This window comes from Pinus tabuliformis, chromosome 8 (assembly GCF_031772625.1).
Source record: "Pinus tabuliformis cultivar Carrire ecotype Pingquan chromosome 8, CPIR1, whole genome shotgun sequence".
NCBI classification, from domain to species: domain Eukaryota; kingdom Viridiplantae; phylum Streptophyta; class Pinopsida; order Pinales; family Pinaceae; genus Pinus; species Pinus tabuliformis.
Window position 1 is genome coordinate 476,140,969 of NC_142294.1, and position 20,649 is coordinate 476,161,617.

Here is a 20,649-nt window from a genome sequence, read left to right on the forward strand (position 1 = left end):
CCAATAATATGGCAGAACTAATGGCCATAGAGCAGAGCCTAGAGATTTTAAGAGATCTCAATATGCCTAACACTATCATAGAGGTAGACTCTGAATTAACAATTAATTCAATAAAAAAAAATAGTAAATGGTTCAGCACCAGAGAAAGTCTCGAACCACTGGCGACTTTTGCAGATCTATCATTGGATACAATCAAATCTAAGAATCCTAAGAACCCTAAATTTTGTTCATGTGCGTAGAAACACCAACAAACTAGCAGACTAGCTGGCAAATGAAGGGGTGATCTGTGAAAAAGATAATAGTATATACAAGTGGGAGCTAGCACCTATAGGGAAATTGTGTGAGGAATGCCAAAATCTGGCCAGCACGGACAATGAACATCATCACAGTATGAAGGAGAAGCAACAATTGGGCAATTAATCAGATGAAGGACAAGGGTATATCGAGTAGAAGACCTCAGTATCGACGTGAAGGGACATTTCAAATGGACGGAAGGATGCGGAGAAGAGTGGTTTCCTTTTTCAAGGAAAACAAAGTTTTAGTGGTTTAGTGGTTTATCAGACGCCCCCAAGCTCCCAAGCGGTTTTCCATCGTTTGCCTCCAATTCCACATCAATCACCAAGTGGCGACAGAAGGAGAGAGAAAACCGCTTACATCGGGCGAGTTTTATCTGTGCTTCTTCTTTGTCTGATATTCTCCTCAATCGTCAGATTTGGCGTGGGAAGATCTACGACCACAGTTCATTGAGCTTGTTGGTAGCGTTATCCACCGAGCTTATCGCAATACCGGTGGGGTCTCATGGATTTCGGATGACAAAGTAGCTCGGGATTTAACTCCCCGGGTGGACCCGATTGAACTCTTGTACTGGTTTTAACATCCTTTCAAGTTCGTGGTGTTTGTTAAATTGTGTGTTAAATAAGTTCTTGATTTAACCCCTCAACCGTGGGATCTTTAGAATTAGATCCCACGGTCGCAGGTGGTCTAAGAGTTTTGGGGGCCCTAGGCCCGATTTTTGTAGCATGGTGGACCCTACGCTTTTCCAGTAGGCATTTGTACTGGGAGTTGTACCATAGTCTTATAACTTTCTAGTTAATATATGAGAAGAAAATACTCTTGCTTTAGCAAAAAAAAAAGAAATCCTTATCTGTGTGACCATTCATAAGGCCCTCGGATATTTTTTTTTGCTATATTTTCATTTTTTGGCTCCACATAAAAATATACCCTACTCAAATTACTTTGCATATCCTCTATTTGTCCTTTGATCCTTGGAACAATCTTTGTATCCCCATGCAACATCAAACTCAAACATTGTACTAGTTCCACAAATCCAGCACAACATATCTTTCCACACAACTTTGATAATAGCATTCCACTAGTAAGCATACCTTTATTCCATGCAACCTACTTAAAGAAAAATTAAAAAGAAAAAATTGAAGTAAAGTCTCCTCAATTGAAAGCCTGAACCTTTATAAAGCTCACAAACAATCAACAGACAAGGTCAGATTTAATGTTCAACAATTGTGAAAGTCGATGATGAAGCCTAAGAAGGTGGAACAATCTGAAATAAGGATAATGAATCCACTTGTCTTAATATGCTCAGCCAATAGTCCATGCCCTCACTGATCTGGAGATCAATACTCCACAGTTTATTGGTATTTATGGCTAAATCTTTTGAATCCATGGCAACACTCATTTTATCTGGGTGGTTAAGAAGCCAATCAACTTTTGCACCATAAAATTGTTTGATGGGAGAATGAACTCGCGAGTTCGTTGCGTTGTTTAAGCTCTTGTTGCTTATTATTATTTCTCCTTCACAGTCTGGCCTCATGGCCCGGGAGTAACAATTGACCATTGTTGCCTTGTCGTCATGGCTAATTGTAGGCACCCCTAAGGGGTTTCTAAAATTATTTCGACCATTACCGATAACTATTTGCAAATGTGTTGATAAAGACAGATATTCAAGCTCGTTTATGGTATTAATCAATATACATCTATGATCAATTCCAGTTCTAAAGAGTCAATACAGTTAGAATGGAGCACAACTAAATTTGAATCGGTGTTGCTACTATGATAACATATAGCATTGGTACACATGTTGTAGGAAGATGAGATTACTTCTCCTGAGTGTTCCAACAAAACATAAACTAGATCATGGATCTTCCATACTGATGGCGATCCTGCGTCCGAATTATAGTGTTTGCGAGCTTACAGGACTTGAACTGTGGTATCGCATTTCTTATCTTGAAATTAAATGAAATGAAATTTTAATGTCCACGAGACTAGATATAGTCTATGGGACCAGATAGGATAATTGCAAGTACATTCATATACATAACACAACTTTTAATGCTTCAACGTTACACAGTTTGGCATGTATTGGTAAGAGTCATAATTTTGTATACTTTTGGAATTTTCATGCTCTGGAATCCCAAGGAACACAAGAGAGTTATATCAGATTCTTTCAAAAGTGAAGTATTCAAAATGAATATATTTCTATAGGTGGTTATGATAATTAAAAAATAGTAAATTTATGTTGTCCATGTCCATTTTGATATAAAGTTCTTGGATTTGAAACCAATTCAAATTCAACTATCTTTAATCACCTTATAAGATACATGAAAATTACCATATAACCAATTCTAATCCAACAACCTATAATTAGCTAATAGTACATAGTAGGGTATATAAGGATGGCCGTAATTTCATGGCTAGGATATTTTGAGCTTCAAATTTCAGTGGGTAGTGGGGCCTGTGAAAACTTTTAAGATCCAGATAAAATACAAGTTTTGGATTCCTTAGCCATCATTTAAAATTCTAAATAAATTAAAGCTACATTAAAAAAGTAATGGTGGGCTCTTGAGGAGGAAGTGGAGGAGGTGAGATGATGAGAGGGCTTGCAAAGAAACCTCAAAGATGTGCGGTAGTTGGACCAGTGCCCTAATCTCTCGTAACAGTCGATGCAAAAGAGAGAAAGAGAAAGATGGAATTGGTCTTTACTCAATTCTTTCTATCAAACCAAATAAGGTTCTAAAAATCCGAGATTAGAAGAAAGAAAAACAAACTTGCTTGAGGGAAGATAATATTATTCTATCAAAAAGTTATGAAAAAAGTTTTCTTCTCCATGTCTATGATTATTTGTTTGTCTTAACATTTTCCTATGCCATCTCTCAATCGAATAATTTGACATTCCTCTTCAGTTACTCTGCATGCACTATGTGTATATCAATTGTGTTTTGGACATCTCAGACATCCAACAATGTAGAGTAAAATTAACAATTGACTTTGCTATGTCTTTGATCTTGATCCATGTTCATTAAAATATACAGATTCTGTAATTGAAATAAAAATAAAGATACCTCTCAGCCTAAGAAAATATTAATTTCCTTTGCCATCAAGTTTAATTCATTTTTGAAAATATTGAAAGGCACTTTGAAGGCACATATTCACCCAAAAGCCCTATAATGTCATAAGATGAACTCCCTCCAATTTTAATTTAGATTTGGTTTAGATTCTTTGCAACTCATTTTTTCCTTGGTAGCCTGTTAACACTATAAATACTTGCTAATGGAGTTTGCTTTAATGTATTTGCATGTAATGACTTTTTTGGTTGCATGACACATTATAGTACAAAACATCGGTATATCTATTACACTTTCTTACAATAAATTTGATTTTAGAGTCTACGATTACTTAGATTTATACCTGCACTGATTTGTCTTGAGATATGCAATATTCATGTGAATCTATTTATTGGTGTATATATATTTTTAACCCACTTATTGGAAGTGCACATCAAAGGAAACACCTTCGAATAGAAACACATGCTTTTTATAATAGAAAAAACTACAAAAACATGCCTATCAATTTCTATGCCTTCTTGTAGTAGTTGTTGATATACGCATTCCCTTGCTCTAGGATGAATGATTGCATTTTTGGGGTTGTTGTTGCATTGAGATAGTGCTAATGGAATGGCTTGGTTGTTTGCAAAGTAATAATACAAGGATAATGGGATGCCCTTTCCAGCTTTCAGAGGATGGCATAGAGCTTCATTTTGCAACTAATCATTTAAGTAAAGCAAAAAGAGTATATATCAAAAGTATCCATCTATACAATGTTTATGAGAGTTATAGTTGTAAAGAGGGAGTTCCATTTTTTCAACTCTTCATTACTTATTCCAACACAATGTGAACTCCATTTTGTAGGATGACATAATTTATGTTTTAGTTCTCTAGTATGGGATTAAGTGCCACTTTTCACACAAAGTTATGATCATATAAGTTGTTTCCAGTAATTCCTAATAACGTGTCAAAGTACTGGCCACAATTGATCCAGAATATGATGCAGAGGATCTGGTGGCAGTGATAAGCAATAAACATAAAGATGATGAAAGCCTCCCAAGGCCAAAACAACGCTCCTCAATTGCCCCAACTGGGAAGCATACAAAACCTCTTCAAGCCAATGTTTGGTACAAATTCCTTCCCACAACGCCTCCTCTTCGACGGCATGCTTCCAGTGGCGGCTCACACAAGCGATGATCACCAGAGACTTAGAATCCAAATGCTTCAACACCTCAAACAACACATCCTCAGAAAAAGACTTAATGGAACAATTGTTGTGTTCTTCCCGCCTCATTTTATTCACCTTAATATCATGCCCTTGATGAATCCAAGGAAGAGGAAGGCGTTGGCTATGCATCAACTGCAACCGACTCTACATAGGGGCAAATGCTAGTCGAATACTCAACAATAGACGTTAACTCCTCGCCTTGAAAGGTGGTCGTACTTCGTGCATCACGAGAAATTGGGCTTGATAAAAGTGTACACGTGTTGAATTATGATGGGAGAGAACAATGAAAATGGAGTGAGGGGATTGGTTGAGCTAAACAGTGTTTACCCAGCCAACTTCATAGAGAAAACACCTTTCAATGTAATTAGTAAATTCAATATTTATTTTTCTAATGTTATAGTCATATAAAAATGATATTATTAGTTTTTCTCACTCTATGTGTGAATATGATGATGTTATCTTCTATGTATAGTAGTTATTTTACGAAAGGCACTTCATTGCTAGGACAACAACTTCTAGTTTACCTCTTATTGGAAACTATTTTTTTATAATGTCTATTTGTCATCTCCATACCAACTATTTTTAAACTATGGTTTCTCATTCCTAAGACACATCATATGTTATGCTCTTAACCTGCAAGATGATACCAGAATACAGAATATGCGAAGAAATATACCCAGAACATAGAATAGTGAGAAACAACAACAAGTATTTTATTATTCAGAAAGAAATGTTCACTTGCCTCTTCGAGGGGGCAACCTCCAATAGAGCAGAGCTCGATTACAAAATAAGACATGATGCTCCTCGCAGGGAGTCTCTATCCTTTATATATGACTCATACATGCAATACCATGGATCAATACCATGGTTCTTATTAATACCATCTATCTAATACCATGGCCCATTTGCAACTAACTGTGGTCCCGTCATTAATTGCGGGTTAACCACTTACAATTATTAATATGGGCTTTATTGACTCCTTACTTAACTATAACTATGACTTGATCCTACTACATGAATAAGGGGGTTAGGGTGGGACCCTAACATGCCCTCCCCCTTAAGAATAGCCTTGTCCTCAAGGTTGAAGCTGCGGAAACTGCTGAAGAATAGTGGTTGGTTCCCAGGTTGCATCTTCCGAAGAGGTGTCTTTCCACTTGACGAGGACTTCCTTGATCATGCGGCCACGCAGGTTCCGTTCTCGTGTGTCTAGGACCTGTTCAGGTTGGAGCCAGATTGACCCTTCTTCATCCAATTCAGGTAGACTGGTTTGAATTCTGCAATTGTTCCCAATCACTTTCTTGAGGCATGAGACATGGAAAACTGGATGGATTTTTGCAGTGGGTGGCAAAGCTAGCTTGTAGGCCACTTCTCCAATGCGCTGAAGTACTTGATATGGTCCATAGAATTTTGGAGATAGTTTATGACAACCCTTGTCTTTGAGTGAAGTTTTCTTATATGGTTGCAACCTCAAAAATACCTGATCCCCTTCTTGAAATTGGCGCTCTGAGCGATGCTGATCTACCTGTTGCTTCATGCGGTTTTGAGCTTGATGAAGATTCTCTCTAAGATGGGCGAGAATGGTTGTGCGGTTTTGTAGGAGTTGATCCACTGCTTGGACCTTGGAGCACCCCTTGATATAAGAAGTAGGGGAAGGAGGGAGTTGACCATAAACTGCTTCATAGGGAGTCACTTTGGTGGTGGCATGATAGTTGGTGTTATACCACCATTCAGCTAGAGGCAACCACTATACCCATAGATGTTGCTTTTCTGAAGTGAAACACCTAAGGTAGGTTTCCAGACATTTGTTGACGGCCTCAGTTTGACCCTCCATTTGTGGATGATAGGAAGTACTGAGTTTTAGTTGGGTGCCTTATATCCTGAAGAGTTCCCGCCAAAATTTACTGGTGAAGATTGGGTCACGATTAGACACAATAGAAGTGGGCATGCCATGCAATTTGAAGATCTGATCCATGAAAGATTGAGTGACCAAAGTCGGTGTAAATGGGTGGGGTAGGGCGCAGAAATGAGCATACTTAGAAAGTCGGTCCACAACCACCATGATGACTGACTTGTTTCCCGACTTTGGAAGACCTGTAATGAAATCCATAGAAACCTCCATCCATATAGATGTCGGGATGGGCAACGGTTGTAATGTGCCTGGTTCTTTGACTGTCTCCCCTTTGTGGCGTTGACAAACATCGCATTCCGCTACAAAAGTAAGGATGTCCTTTTTCATGCCTGTCCAAAAAAATGATCTTCTAGTGCGAGCATATGTCTTCACAAAGCCTGAATGTCCTGCAGTGGGGGATGAGTGCAATTCTGCCAAAATGCGGCTTTTGAGGGTGGATGTTGGTGATATTACGACTCTGTCCTTGTAGCAAAGAATCTCATCCTACCACGAGTAGCCCTTGGTGGAATTTGGATCCGCCTGCAATTGAGTAATGAGTTGGGAGAGCCCAGGATGTGAAAACCATTCCCTGCGAGCCTCTTCAATCCATTCTGGAATGGGAAGGGAAATTGTAAGCAGGGTACTTTCCTCCTCAAATTGGCGAGATAATGCATCCGCTACACTATTTTCGTGCCCTTTCTTGTAAATGATCTCATATTCATATCCCAGAATTTTGGCGAGCCATTTATTTTGTTGTGGGGACGATATGCATTGCTCCAAAAAATATTTAAGACTGTGATGGTCTGTGCGGATTTGGAAACGTCGCCCCAGTAAGTAAGGTCGCCAGGTATCTACTGCATGTAAGATGGCCATCATTTCCTTCTCATAGGTAGATTGTCCCAGATTCCTCCCACTTAGTTGTTGGCTTGTGAAGGCCAAGGGTCGACCTTCCTGCATTAAGACTGCCCCAATACCCGTACCCGAAGCATCACATTCAATGACAAAAGATTTGGTGAAATCAGGTAGTGCTAAGACTGGAGTGGAACACATGGCATTTTTTAGAGCTGTAAATGCCTATTGTGCATCATCATTCTAGAAGAATGAATTTTTCTTGAGGAGTTGAGTGAGGGGCTTCGCAATGCAGCCATAATTGTAGACAAATTTGTGATAATAGCCTGTGAGACCCAAAAATCCTCTTAGGCTCTTCAAGGTCTTAGGTTGAGGCCAATTTGGATCTTTTTTGGGTCCACCTTGACACCTTCACGCCCCACAATGTGGCCCAAATACTCAACTTCTTCCATGCCAAAAGAAAATTTGGACATCTTAACAAATAATTTATGCTTGCGAAGCAGTTGCAAGAGCAGATCTACATGCTGAAGATGTGCAGCCCAAGTGCAGCTATAGATGAGGATTTCATCGAAGAAGACAAGGAAAAATTTCCTGAGATATGGTTTGAGAAGGTGGTTCATAAGGCTCTGAAAAGTAGATGGGGCATTACAAAGACTGAATGGCATGACCAGGAACTCATAATGACCTTCATGAGTTCTGAAAGCAGTCTTTGGAATGTCAACTTCCTTCATGCGAATTTGGTGGTAGCCTGAGCAAAGATCCAACTTAGTGAAGAATTGAGCCCCATTGAGTTCATCCAACAAATCATCAACAATCGGGATGGGAAATTTATCTTTGACTGTCAACTTATTGAGGGCCCTGAAGTCTGGACACATCCGCCATTCCCCATCTTTCTTGAGCACCATGACCACTGGTGATGAATAAGGACTAATGCTGGGACGAATGACACCTGCTTCCAAAAGTTCCTTGATTATTTTTTCTATTTCATTCTTTTGGGTGAATGGATATCTGTATGGGCGCACATTTGGTGGTTGGGCCCCTAGAACCAAGGTGATGTTATGATCATGTTCCCCTCGCGAGGGTGGAAGCTCATGAGGCTTGTCAAAGACTGGAAGATGGTTATTTAAAATCTGTTGCATCTCCAGATGAATCGACAGAGAATTGGGTTCGACAGCCTGGATGGCATTAAATTGAGCGATAACTCCAAGATGGCCCTTTTTTAGCAATTTTTCCATCCTATGTGAGCTGATGATAGAGGGAGCTCCCGCCTGGAGTCCACGAAGGGTATATGTGGAGTTGTTCTGCTTAAAGCTCATATATAACTCCTGAAAATCCATTGTGATTGGCCCAAGAGTGCGAATCCATTCAGCACCGAGGACAACGTCACACCCCCCCATGTGTATGGAAAACATGTGGGTCTTCAACTGATAATCCCCCATTTGAAGTTTGACATTTTCACAGCGGCCTTCACATTTCATTGTTCCCCCATCCGCAATTTGGACTTGGAAGTTAGAAATTGCTCGTACAAAACAATGCACTGCTTCCGCGACTTTTTGATGGATGAAATTATGTGTTCTTCCACTATCAATCAAGACTCCAACTAGGCGATGTCTAATAAAACCTCTGATTTTGAGAGTTTGAGGTGAAGAAATCCCTGCCAAAGCATGTAGTGAAATAACTGGTTCGTCAGGGACATTGTCCTTCTGGTTGTCTTCTTCTACCTCCTCTGGTTCCTCAAGTGGTGGGGCTTCCTCCGATGAGCTGTAATCAGTGGCATCAATTTGAAAAAATTTAGGCTCCTTGCATTTATGACCTGGGGAGTATTTTTCATCACAGTAGTAACATAATCCTTGTTTTCTTCTTTCGGCCATTTCTGCAAGTGACACCTTTTGAACCTTAAGTGTTTGAGTCGTGCTGTGAGCCTGTGGGGGGCGACCCTTGGCGGTGAAATTTGGGCGAATGGACTGGGCTGCTAACGCACGTTCCACGTTACGAGCTACCTTGCAAGCCTCCGACCATGTGGGAGGGTGGTGTAGTCAGACGTTGGCTTGTATGGCCTCTTTAAGACCACTGATAAAACATTCCGTGTAGAACGCATCTGAGAGATCCCTAGTGCGGAAAGCTAAGGCTTCAAAGGCTGTAATATATTCATCCACTGTGCCAGTCTGTCAGAGCTTAGTGAGACGACCCAAAAAAGAAGATTCCTGGTCAAAGCACTCTGTAAGAGATTTTTTTAAGGTGGCCCAAGTCAGAAAACTTCCATTGCAACGTTGATGCCATTCCCACCATTGTCATCTTGCATTTTCCAAGTACATGCTCCCCACCACAAGCTGAGTCTCATTATCTAAGATGTTATTCAGATTGAAATACTGCTCCATTTGTGCTATCCATGCGGCCGGGTGAGTACCATCAAATTTATGCATATCCAGCTTGGGAGGTTGTGGACGGGATTGTTGGTGGGTGCCCCAGAGGTGAAGAGAGTGGCTAGACTCACCCTCACTGTGTCCATTTCCAATATACACCTCCTCGCGGGCTTCCTCCTTGCCTTTAAAGAGTGTGTCAATTAGTCTGTCAAGATGAGATTGGATGGATTGCAAGGATTGTTCAAGTTTGTCGATCTTTGGTGAGCTCCAGTATTGTAGCAATAATGCTACAACTCCTGGGGCTTCCTGTCTCTTAATTTTATCAACCCGGTAGTTCGTACAAACTTGGAAGCGGCGGTGCTATATGCACAAGTACTAGCTCTTGTCGCAGCTGTCACTTGGTCAGCTGGCACAAGTCCGCTAGGGCTCAAGGCAACTTCTATAGGCTCTCAGAAGAAGCTTGCTAAATGATGGACGAAAGCTAGCTCAGAGAAAACTAATCTACTTGGCGAAAATGAACTGAAAGCAAATCAAAGCATGTAAACCTAGGAAACCCTAATTTGACTAGTCTAACCTCTACAATGCAAAGAATGTGAATAAAACTTCTACCAATGCTGTCATTACCTCTAATCAGTGAAAATGCATGGATCTAAGCTACTTGCATCATAAAAGACATGTTTTTGTATTTTTTCTTTAAGTGGATGGAATGATTGTGATTTTGTGCTTATTAGGGTTTGGTTGTGCAGATGTGATGCAGAAGGAAGGAAAGCGTGGGAAAGGTTGGGGAGGCTAGGAGAGGGTCTAAGGGGTCCCTAACACCCTTCCAGAGAGTCTCACAAAGTTTGGTCGTCAAGGAACCATGTTTATGGGCTTCTACAGGAAGTCTGCAGGGGTTTCTACAGGAAACTAAGGAATTTCTACAGGATGTTTGGCCGTGAGGGTTTTGAGTGATGGTGAAGTGATGGAGTGGTATGGGAGGATAGGTGAGGTGGAGATGGGACTGGTGATGGCTCAGAGACAGAGAAGTCAGATGGGGAAAGAGTGCATGGAGTGGGTTGGTGAATGGAAGGATGGTATCTATGAAAGGTTAAGTAGATGGGGCTATGTGAGTAATAGAAGAGCTGGAAGTTGAATGAGCTGAACAGAGGGTGGCTGAGTGGCTTTAGGTGTGGTTGACAAGAGGAGGAAGGTAATGGAGTGGTATGGGGCAGTGTAGATGAAACAAATTGTTTATGAGTGTCACCAAAACGAGAATGCTTCAACCTGAGCTACCTGTGACATAAAATCAATGAACAGCAATATAAATTGTGAAGGAAACTCATGCATGGCAGTGGAATGAAGAAGTAATGCTAAATATAAAATTGCATGAATGGATCTAAGTAATGCCTCAGCCTACTTCCAAACAACTACAGCAATTCTAACTGATAAACCCAATCTGTTTGACTTCTACAGGAAATCCAAATCAGCAACTATACTCGAATGCATGTAAAGGAAAATGGAAACGAAATGCTAAAGGAACAATATTGATACAAAGGAAGGAGGCCTGAGCTCTCAGGTTGGGCCCAACCCCGAGAGCTTTAGGCTCCTTTAAAAACTCAAAATCTGGTCCAAAACTGCTTGCTTTTATTCATAATCAAAAGTCTAATGTCATGCCAAAACTGGCTTACAAAGAGCGAAAACCAAATTGACTAACTAGCTGCTACGAAATGACTAACTACTAGCTACCAAAAATGACTACCAACTAGCTAACCAAAATGAGGCCCTAAGCCTTCTTATTTATACAATTTTGAGGACCCAACAGTCCTCCTAAAAGTTAGGGACTTGGCTGCCCAAGACTTGTAGTTAACAGCAGTCCAACTTGACTTGCTTGGCTGCCCTTGTGCTCATTGATTTGGTGGCCTTTGAACTCCGAGTTGATGGTGGAGAATTCGAGGTAAGGGCCCATAAATGAGGGGGACACCTTCCCACAAATCCTCTAGCTTGTTCTCCCACGAATTTGGCTGCCAAGTGCTCATTAAGACCTTCAATTTTGTCTCCAAGTTGACCAACAAGGCTACACAAAGCACCCATTAGACTTGTTGGCATAATGACTAACCAAATTCACTCTATTAACATAAAAATAATCAAAAACATGCAATAAACAAATGAGAATGGTGGACTAAGCCAAATTAGGAGGTTGAATGAGCCCAAATAATTGTACATTTTTGGGGCTCATCATCACCCCCCTACTGAAAGTGTTGCTCATCCTCTGAGCAACCAAATCTCTCCCCTTGTCTTTGATGGCCCTGGTGACTTCCTTGGCTAGCATCTCGGCCGATTTCTCCTTTGGCTTCCCGCTTTTCAAACTTTCCTGTAGAAACTGTTCGCTGGCTTCCTGTAGAAACAGTCTCTGTCTTCCTGTAGAAACAGACTCTGTCTTCCTGTAGAAACAGACAACACCACTGTATCTTGCCAGCTGGGCTGTGGCAGCCTTCATCTTCTCCTCCTTTCTGCTCTTCTTCCTTACTGTCTGCTGCTTTTCTTAGTGAATCCTCAGCCTTGTTATGAGTGCACAAGTTTATGCAATCATATGGAAGAAATGGTGCCCTTGGCATTCCCTAAAACCTGCAACATGAGGGCACTCGTATGTCTTTTAACAAGAAAGTTGGTTAAATCCACAAGATAAGCCATGGTCATGTTTCCAAGCAACAGGAATATGATAAAGGTGTTTCCTTTCCTTATGCTTTGGCTTTGATACAAACAATTGGCACTGGCTTCTTTAACTGCGCACAACTAATCAATTTTCCCCTATTTGCCTCATGTTGACTAGATTCTGCATAATCAGTTGTAGGTCTCCACCACACCTCTTCTGTATCTGATGGGTTCTGTTTTGTATGTTTCTTTTCATCCAGATCACTAAGCATATGAATGGCCGACAAGGGATCCTTCAATGCTGATATATAATCTTCAACCCGTTTCATGCCCTCTGTATTATCACGTTCTGCATAAATTTTTGACAGATGTTCCTTGAGTTGTGAAAGAGAAATTTGTTTCTCCTTACCTTTATCTTGTTTAAGAGGAAACCTTATGTCCAAGAGCTGGTACGTTTCCTTCTGGACCTCAGTCAAGTGTGTAGGAATGATTTCCTCATGCGTCACTTTAGGGAAACTTATCTCCATATGCTGCTGACACAACCAGGCTCTGCACACAGGTACCCACAAAAGCAGGATGCATTGCTCAAGAAACTCATAAGGGAAGCCTTTGACTGCTTGCTCCCGGTGTCCAGTGATTACCAAAAGAGCCGAAGATTTTCTGATTAGTTTCTGATTTTAAACCCTTTGACCTCTGCTCCATAAATATATATATTTACTACACACAAGAAGACAACAATAACAGAACAGAATTCATCTGCGTGTGATGGAATTGACACACAAGTATTCCGTTGCATTCATGGTCACTACTAATAAGGGATGACATGAATATTACTCAGTTTTGACACTTTCATGAAAGAAAATGCAGGGCTTCATTTTCTTCTGGATAATGGGAATGATCAAATAACAATTTTCACGAGTACACCAGCAAAAAGTCTCTTCGCACTCACAAATACACCCCATCCTGTTGTTAGAAGATGCCTCTTTGGCTGACCACGATAGATATGTTTGAATGTCCATGCATGGTTATGCAAATCTCTGGCCACAAGTTCTTGAGCTGGTGGTTGCATCGTATAATCTAGTGGTGGAAATGAAACAAGAGGTCCCGTGCAGGCATGCCAAAGTTCAGAATTAATGCTCCTCCTTTCCCCTCGTTTTGAGCTTGATCTTTTCTAAAAATCCCGTGGTTTCTTTCTGCAGGGCTGTTTCTGCCTTTCCTGTAGACGACATCCTGTAGAAAACCTGTAGGATGTCTCTGCGCCTTTGAATGATCTTTGCATGCGGGAGAATTGTTAACAAGCCCAAAACTTGATGAAGGACGTGAGTTTAACATTTGCAAGTGTAAATGAACAACAGTTAGCAAGTGTACCTGAACAACAATTACGTGAGTCTTCAGCCGAGCGTTCCTTTATTCACTGCGTGATTTGTGGTGAGGTGGCAAAAACATGTGCGCTAGATTTTTCAAACTGCAGTGATACATGTCTTCTTCTCTCTGTTAATTAATTGACATCCTGTTCATTGGAGTTAAACTTTCTATCACTGTTTTTTTCTTTTAATTTTTTTTTTTAATTTTTATGAGAGTCCATTGTCCACGTGCACTGCGTGGCTGCCGGCGGAGTTCTGAAGCAGACAATCAGTTGAGCCTTGCTACATTCGTGGCTTAATCCCTCATCCCATTCGTTTATGCAGTTCCCAATTAAATCTATGCAATAGAAGAATGAGATTAGTCACATACCTCGAAGTTAAATGGTTGTCGTGAGCTGCTGTGGCCTGTCATTGCTGCATGCATTGGTTTTCCTGATTGCATGTGGTTTGGCTGCTAATCTTTGATTGTTTTTTTCTTGTGCAGGTGTCCTCCGGCCGGATCTGAGCTGCGTGCATTGATTTCCACGTTCAACTCTGCCCGTTCAAGCTGCTGCTGCTGCATGGTCACAACCAGAACTTCTTTTTGCCATTTCTCCCAAACGGTAGATCGGTTTGATCTGAAACTTGGTGAGCATGTTACTACCATCATTATGCATCTCCCATATCAAATTCGTGATCAATGGATGCACGGATTTCGAGAAAAATGGAAAATGGCTGAAGATTTCAGAGCTCGATTTCTCGGAAACCGTGCATCGGAATCGGCTGAAACTGCTTGGGTAGGTTACTATCATCCATGTGCATCTCCCCATGAAACAGGTTTTGAAACGGATGCACGGTTATGGAGAAAAGGAAAAAATGGCTGATGGTGATGGAGGCTGATTTCTTGGAAACCGTGCATCGGAATTGCATGAAACTGCTCAGGCATGCTGTCATCAACCTTGTAAAATTCCCCATAAAATGGTTTGTCAAATGGATGCATGGTTTTCAAGTTATGGCAAAAACAAATTTGGCTCTAGGTATTTTTGCTTCAAGGCTTTTTGCATGTGCTTGCATGGGATGACAAAATGAATTTTGTTTGTGATGCAGGTATGGAGATGATGGAGGAGGAGTTGGAAGATTGCATGAGGGCTTCTGAACCCTTGAGGAAGCTACCATGCTTGCCAAACCATTTTTTGAAATGCATGCCTAGTTTCCCACAATTTCTACAGGAAGTTACTATAGAAGCACAATGAGAAGCAAATGAGGTGGACAAATGATGAAGAAAGGCAAGGGATGGACACACAAGTGCTTGCAGGCCTAACCAATAGACTCCCACCATCAGATTCGCTTTTGAAATTGGATTTGGCTCGTCCAAAGGTTCTACAGGATGTTTCTTGTAGAAATACAGAGCTTCCTGTAGAAGACACAGTTTTGAGGAAAGAAGCATAATGACATGGAAAAAATGATGGAAAAGGGGTGAGGAATGGAAACATGGATGTGGGTAGGCCTCATGGACATATTCCAAGCCTTCAGGTCCTCCTCGGAGATCAATTTGGCTTTTTTGTAAGCTTCCTGTAGAAGATACGAAACTTCCTGTAAAAGGCACAAAAACTCCTTTGTCTTTGTTTTGAGTGATCCACCTGACCTAGAATGTCCTTCTTGCAACCTGCAATGTCACTGCTGCAACATGAAATTATTCAATGGAGATTAGCTTTATTTTTATTTTTCTTTTTCTCTTTTTTTTTTGAAAAACAACTAGGGCGCCTCATGGAGGTTTTCACCCTAATTGCCTGCCTTGGGCGCCTCCAAGGGAGGTTTTCACCCAAAGATCTTATTCTCTTTTCTCTTTTTTTTTTCCAACCCATTGACCGCCTCATGGAGGTTTTCAATCAATGAGCCAATCTAAGGCGCCTCCAAGGAGGTTTTCACCTTAGATTTCTATTTTCCTTTTTTTTTTTCATTTTTTTTCTTTTTCTTTTTTTTTTCTTTTTTCATTTTTCTACCCTAACCTACTTGAAAAACAAAATCATTTTCAAGTATAAGAATACTTCCAATGGAGCCATGTGCACATCGAGATTAGAGAAAGAATGATGTGAAGGCTCGAAATGCATGCTTGGACAAGTATCCAGATCTCAGAGACCAAATGACCTGGCGTTGAAGGGATCAAACAAAGCTGAGGAAGAAAGTACTGCTGCAACTTAGTGACCTTATGAAACCATATCTTAATATAGCTTTCATATCCTTGGTTCTTTTGCTGATCTGGATCATTCTTCATGTCACCTTCTATCATGACCTTCTCATCTTCCTCTTTTTGTTGATCTTTATCTTGAGTACATGGAGGATTTGATGGTAACCAGGAGGGATCTCTCTCGATCTCTGATTTAGATCTCTTTTCTTCATCAAGTGCAGCCCATGGTTCTTTGATCTCCTCTTTGGAATCTTTTTTTGCTTTTGGTCCTTCAATGTTTTCAATAGATTCTCTCTTTTGCAACACTCTTCCTGAGCTTTGGTGAACATCATTGGGCTCAAGAGGAGTTGTTTGGATATGTTGTGCCTCAGATTTGCAATGGGGTTGAGCTACTCCATTGCATGGCTTTGGAAATGGTACGGGTAGATGAGTGGAGGTGTGAGTTTGAGATGGAGATGGATGGCATTGTGGTTGGGTAGGCATTTGGGGTTGCCTTGGTGGAGGAGGAGGCGATGGTTGTGGATGAGTAGGTGGTGGAGGAAAATGAGCGGGATGAGAGTTGTACTGGGGCCTCCACTCCTGATAAGGTGCATTCCACTGAGGTTGTGGCTGAGCATAAGAGTGAAATGAATGAGCAACTGGTTGGGCATAATATGGATCTGTGAAGGAACAAGGAGAATATGACCAAGGAGGAGGTGTAGACCAGGAAGGATGAGCAGGGGGATCCCAAGAAGGCATTAAAGTGGCTTGATAAGGGTCATAATAGGTCTCGGGTATCCCTTGCATCTCCTGATGGTAAGATCTAGGTCCATGTGGCCTCCTTTGGTTCATATAATAGAGTGATTCAGTGGCTCCCTTGGCTCTTTGATATGCAGCTTTGATTCTGGGCAAGGAAGGGCACTGATCTGTAGGATGGTATTCTTCACATACAAAACACACTTCTAGGGAGTGCATTGGACATTCGTTCCTAGGATGCTTTTTAAGGCACCTAGGACAAAAAATGACCAAAGCCCTCTTGGCTTCTTCTTGCTTCTTTTGGATCCGCAAGGTATCCAGTTGCATGGCAAGAAACTGCCTCATATCTCTCTTGAAATCTTTGATCTGATTTGCAAATTCATCTTTGGATAAGGGACTGCTCCCAACATTTCTGCTTGTAGCCATTTGCTCCAGAGGAATGTTTTCTTCTTCTTCTCCCCTAGAGGTTCTTTAAATATGCCTTGATGTCCACCCAAGGGTTCTTTCATCACAGCCATCGAAGAAGAACGTTGGCTATGTGAAGCAGTGGGGGTGTTGTGCCATCATTTTTCTAACTTATCTCTACTCCTACAAAGCACGAAATGAAATCTTTTTGGTTGTTTTTTGCTTTTTCCTACTTCTACTTGCAAAACTAAAATAGATTGAACTGCAACTAACTATCTTGCGAAAATGAAAATGCGGAATTGAAATGAAAGCAGGAAAGGACTAATCTATTTTGCTCAAATGAAATTGCAAGAATGAAATGCTAGTCTACGCTTGCAGAAAGGAAATTGCGGAATTGAAAGGCTATTCTAGGAAAGCAGGAAATGCTAATCTATGAAAGCAGGAAATGCTAATCTATGAAAGCAAGAAATGCTAATCTACTTTTGCATAAATGAAATTGCATAATGGAAATGAAATAAACTACTTAGCAGAAGGTTGTAGTAGAAAATAGAAGAATAGCAACAATCACCAATACTCTGCCGCTTCCCCGGCAACGGCGCCAAAAAGATGGTGAGCTCCAGTATTGTAGCAATAATGCTACAACTCCTGGGGCTTCATGTCTCTTAATTTTATCAACCCGGTAGTTCGTACAAACTTGGAAGCGACGGTGCTATATGCACAAGTACTAGCTCTTGTCGCAGCTGTCACTTGGTCAGCTGGCACAAGTCTGCTAGGGCTCAAGCCAACTTCTATAGGCTCTCAGAAGAAGCTTGCTAAATGATGGACGAAAGCTAGCTCAGAGAAAACTAATCTACTTGGCGAAAATGAATTGAAAGCAAATCAAAGCATGTAAACCTAGGAAACCCTAATTTGACTAGTCTAACCTCTACAATGCAAAGAATGTGAATAAAACTTCTACCAATGCTGTCATTACCTCTAATCAGTGAAAATGCATGGATCTAAGCTACTTGCATCATAAAAGACATGTTTTTGTATTTTTTCTTTAAGTGGATGGAATGATTGTGATTTTGTGCTTATTAGGGTTTGGTTGTGCAGATGTGATGCAGAAGGAAGGAAAGCGTGGGAAAGGTTGGGGAGGCTAGGAGAGGGTCTAAGGGGTCCCTAACACCCTTCCAAAGAGTCTCACAAAGTTTGGCCGTCAAGGAACCATGTTTATGGGCTTCTACAGGAAGTCTGCAGGGGTTTCTACAGGAAACTAAGGAATTTCTACAGGATGTTTGGCCGTGAGGGTTTTGAGTGATGGTGAAGTGATGGAGTGGTATGGGAGGATAGGTGAGGTGGAGATGGGACTGGTGATGGCTCAGAGACAGAGAAGTCAGATGGGGAAAGAGTGCATGGAGTGGGTTGGTGAATGGAAGGATGGTATCTATGAAAGGTTAAGTAGATGGGGCTATGTGAGTAATAGAAGAGCTGGAAGTTGAATGAGCTGAACAGAGGGTGGCTGAGTGGCTTTAGGTGTGGTTGACAAGAGGAGGAAGGTAATGGAGTGGTATGGGGCAGTGTAGATGAAACAAATTGTTTATGAGTGTCACCAAAACGAGAATGCTTCAACCTGAGCTACCTGTGACATAAAATCAATGAACAGCAATATAAATTGTGAAGGAAACTCATGCATGGCAGTGGAATGAAGAAGTAATGCTAAATATAAAATTGCATGAATGGATCTAAGTAATGCCTCAGCCTACTTCCAAACAACTACAGCAATTCTAACTGATAAACCCAATCTGTTTGACTTCTACAGGAAATCCAAATCAGCAACTATACTCGAATGCATGTAAAGGAAAATGGAAACGAAATGCTAAAGGAACAATATTGATACAAAGGAAGGAGGCCTGAGCTCTCAGGTTGGGCCCAACCCCGAGAGCTTTAGGCTCCTTTAAAAACTCAAAATCTGGTCCAAAACTGCTTGCTTTTATTCATAATCAAAAGTCTAATGTCATGCCAAAACTGGCTTACAAAGAGCGAAAACCAAATTGACTAACTAGCTGCTACGAAATGACTAACTACTAGCTACCAAAAATGACTACCAACTAGCTAACCAAAATGAGGCCCTAAGCCTTCTTATTTATACAATTTTGAGGACCCAACAATCCTCCTAAAAGTTAGGGACTTGGCTGCCCAAGACTTGTAGTTAACAGCAGTCCAACTTGACTTGCTTGGCTGCCCTCGTGCTCATTGATTTGGTGGCCTTTGAACTCCGAGCTGATGGTGGAGAATTCGAGGTAAGGGCCCATAAATGAGGGGGACACCTTCCCACAAATCCTCTAGCTTGTTCTCCCACGAATTTGGCTGCCAAGTGCTCATTAAGACCTTCAATTTTGTCTCCAAGTTGACCAACAAGGCTACACAAAGCACCCATTAGACTTGTTGGCATAATGACTAACCAAATTCACTCTATTAACATAAAAATAATCAAAAACATGCAATAAACAAATGAGAATGGTGGACTAAGCCAAATTAGGAGGTTGAATGAGCCCAAATAATTGTACATTTTTGGGGCTCATCAATCTTCTCATTGGCCATAGTTTGAGCTCTAGTTTCTACCATGCACCGATCCTAGTTACTTGAAATTTGGGACCGCCCGAATTTTTTTTCACTGATAATTGAATGGTACCACCTTGCTCAGCTCGTCGTCTCGATTCTTATGGGCTAGATCACCAATCAGCGCCCGGGGGGGTCTCTTTTTTTTTCTCTGAAAACTTCAAACGGAGTTTTACTCCTTTCTTAGGAATACTACAGTAGCCGAATCCCCAAAATGTCAATGCTGCCAAAAGTCCTGCGAAAATCACGCCCCGGTATAGGAACCCCACACAACTACTCAGATCTGGTGGATCTGAGAGATCTGAATGGCTGATCGGATAGCTCTGAGCGGCGGCACCGACTGCTGCTGCGGATCTGATGGATCAAAAAGGCTGGTCTGCTAACTCGGAACTGCGGGACTGATGTCTACTGTTGCTACAACCCCACTTGCGAGATCTGATCTGGCAGAGATTATGCGTGATCCCAAGATAGAAAAGGGAACTATGGTCTCGAGGAGTGTCAAGTGCTACAGATCACAATATACATAAGGGTTTGACAGTAGTACTCGGCCCAATGTTTCAGGGCTCTAACTAAGGAGGATCAACCGTACCCTTAGCCGTACAACCCAACTACCCTATCGTACGGGCGAGTAATCTCTCTGAGTGTTGTTCTCGGTGTACTGTAGCAGCAAGACGGCCGACGGTTTATCTATGGCGAGGTTTCAAAGGAGCTAGGGGGCTTCCGATATACCCAGAGGATACTTGGAAGACAGTCCGTGCGCGGTTCTGTCTAATGCGCTACTACTCGAAGGGGTACCCACAGGGGTTACAAGGGAGTCCAACAAGCGTGACCACCTCTTGTATTTCCTGCGTGCATGCCTCCCTAAATCCATAGGTTTATGCGCTCAACGACAGATCCCGTGGTTTAAAGACACCGAAACACGTCTCTAGCCAAAAAAGAAAATTACTAAGAAATGGAGATCCCACCGGCCCTGGAAAGAGCTCTGATACCACTTGTTATGCTCTTAACCTGCAAGATGATACTGGAATACAGAATATGTGAAGAAATATACCCAAAACATAGAATAGCGAGAAACAACAG

The 20,649-nt window shown here is 41.4% G+C and overlaps 1 pseudogene; it reads right to left on the reverse strand.

Moving 5' to 3' along the window:
* Positions 1-1,540: 1,540 nt before the first annotated feature.
* Positions 1,541-12,824, reverse strand: LOC149236128 (uncharacterized; annotated as a pseudogene).
* Positions 12,825-20,649: the final 7,825 nt, after the last annotated feature.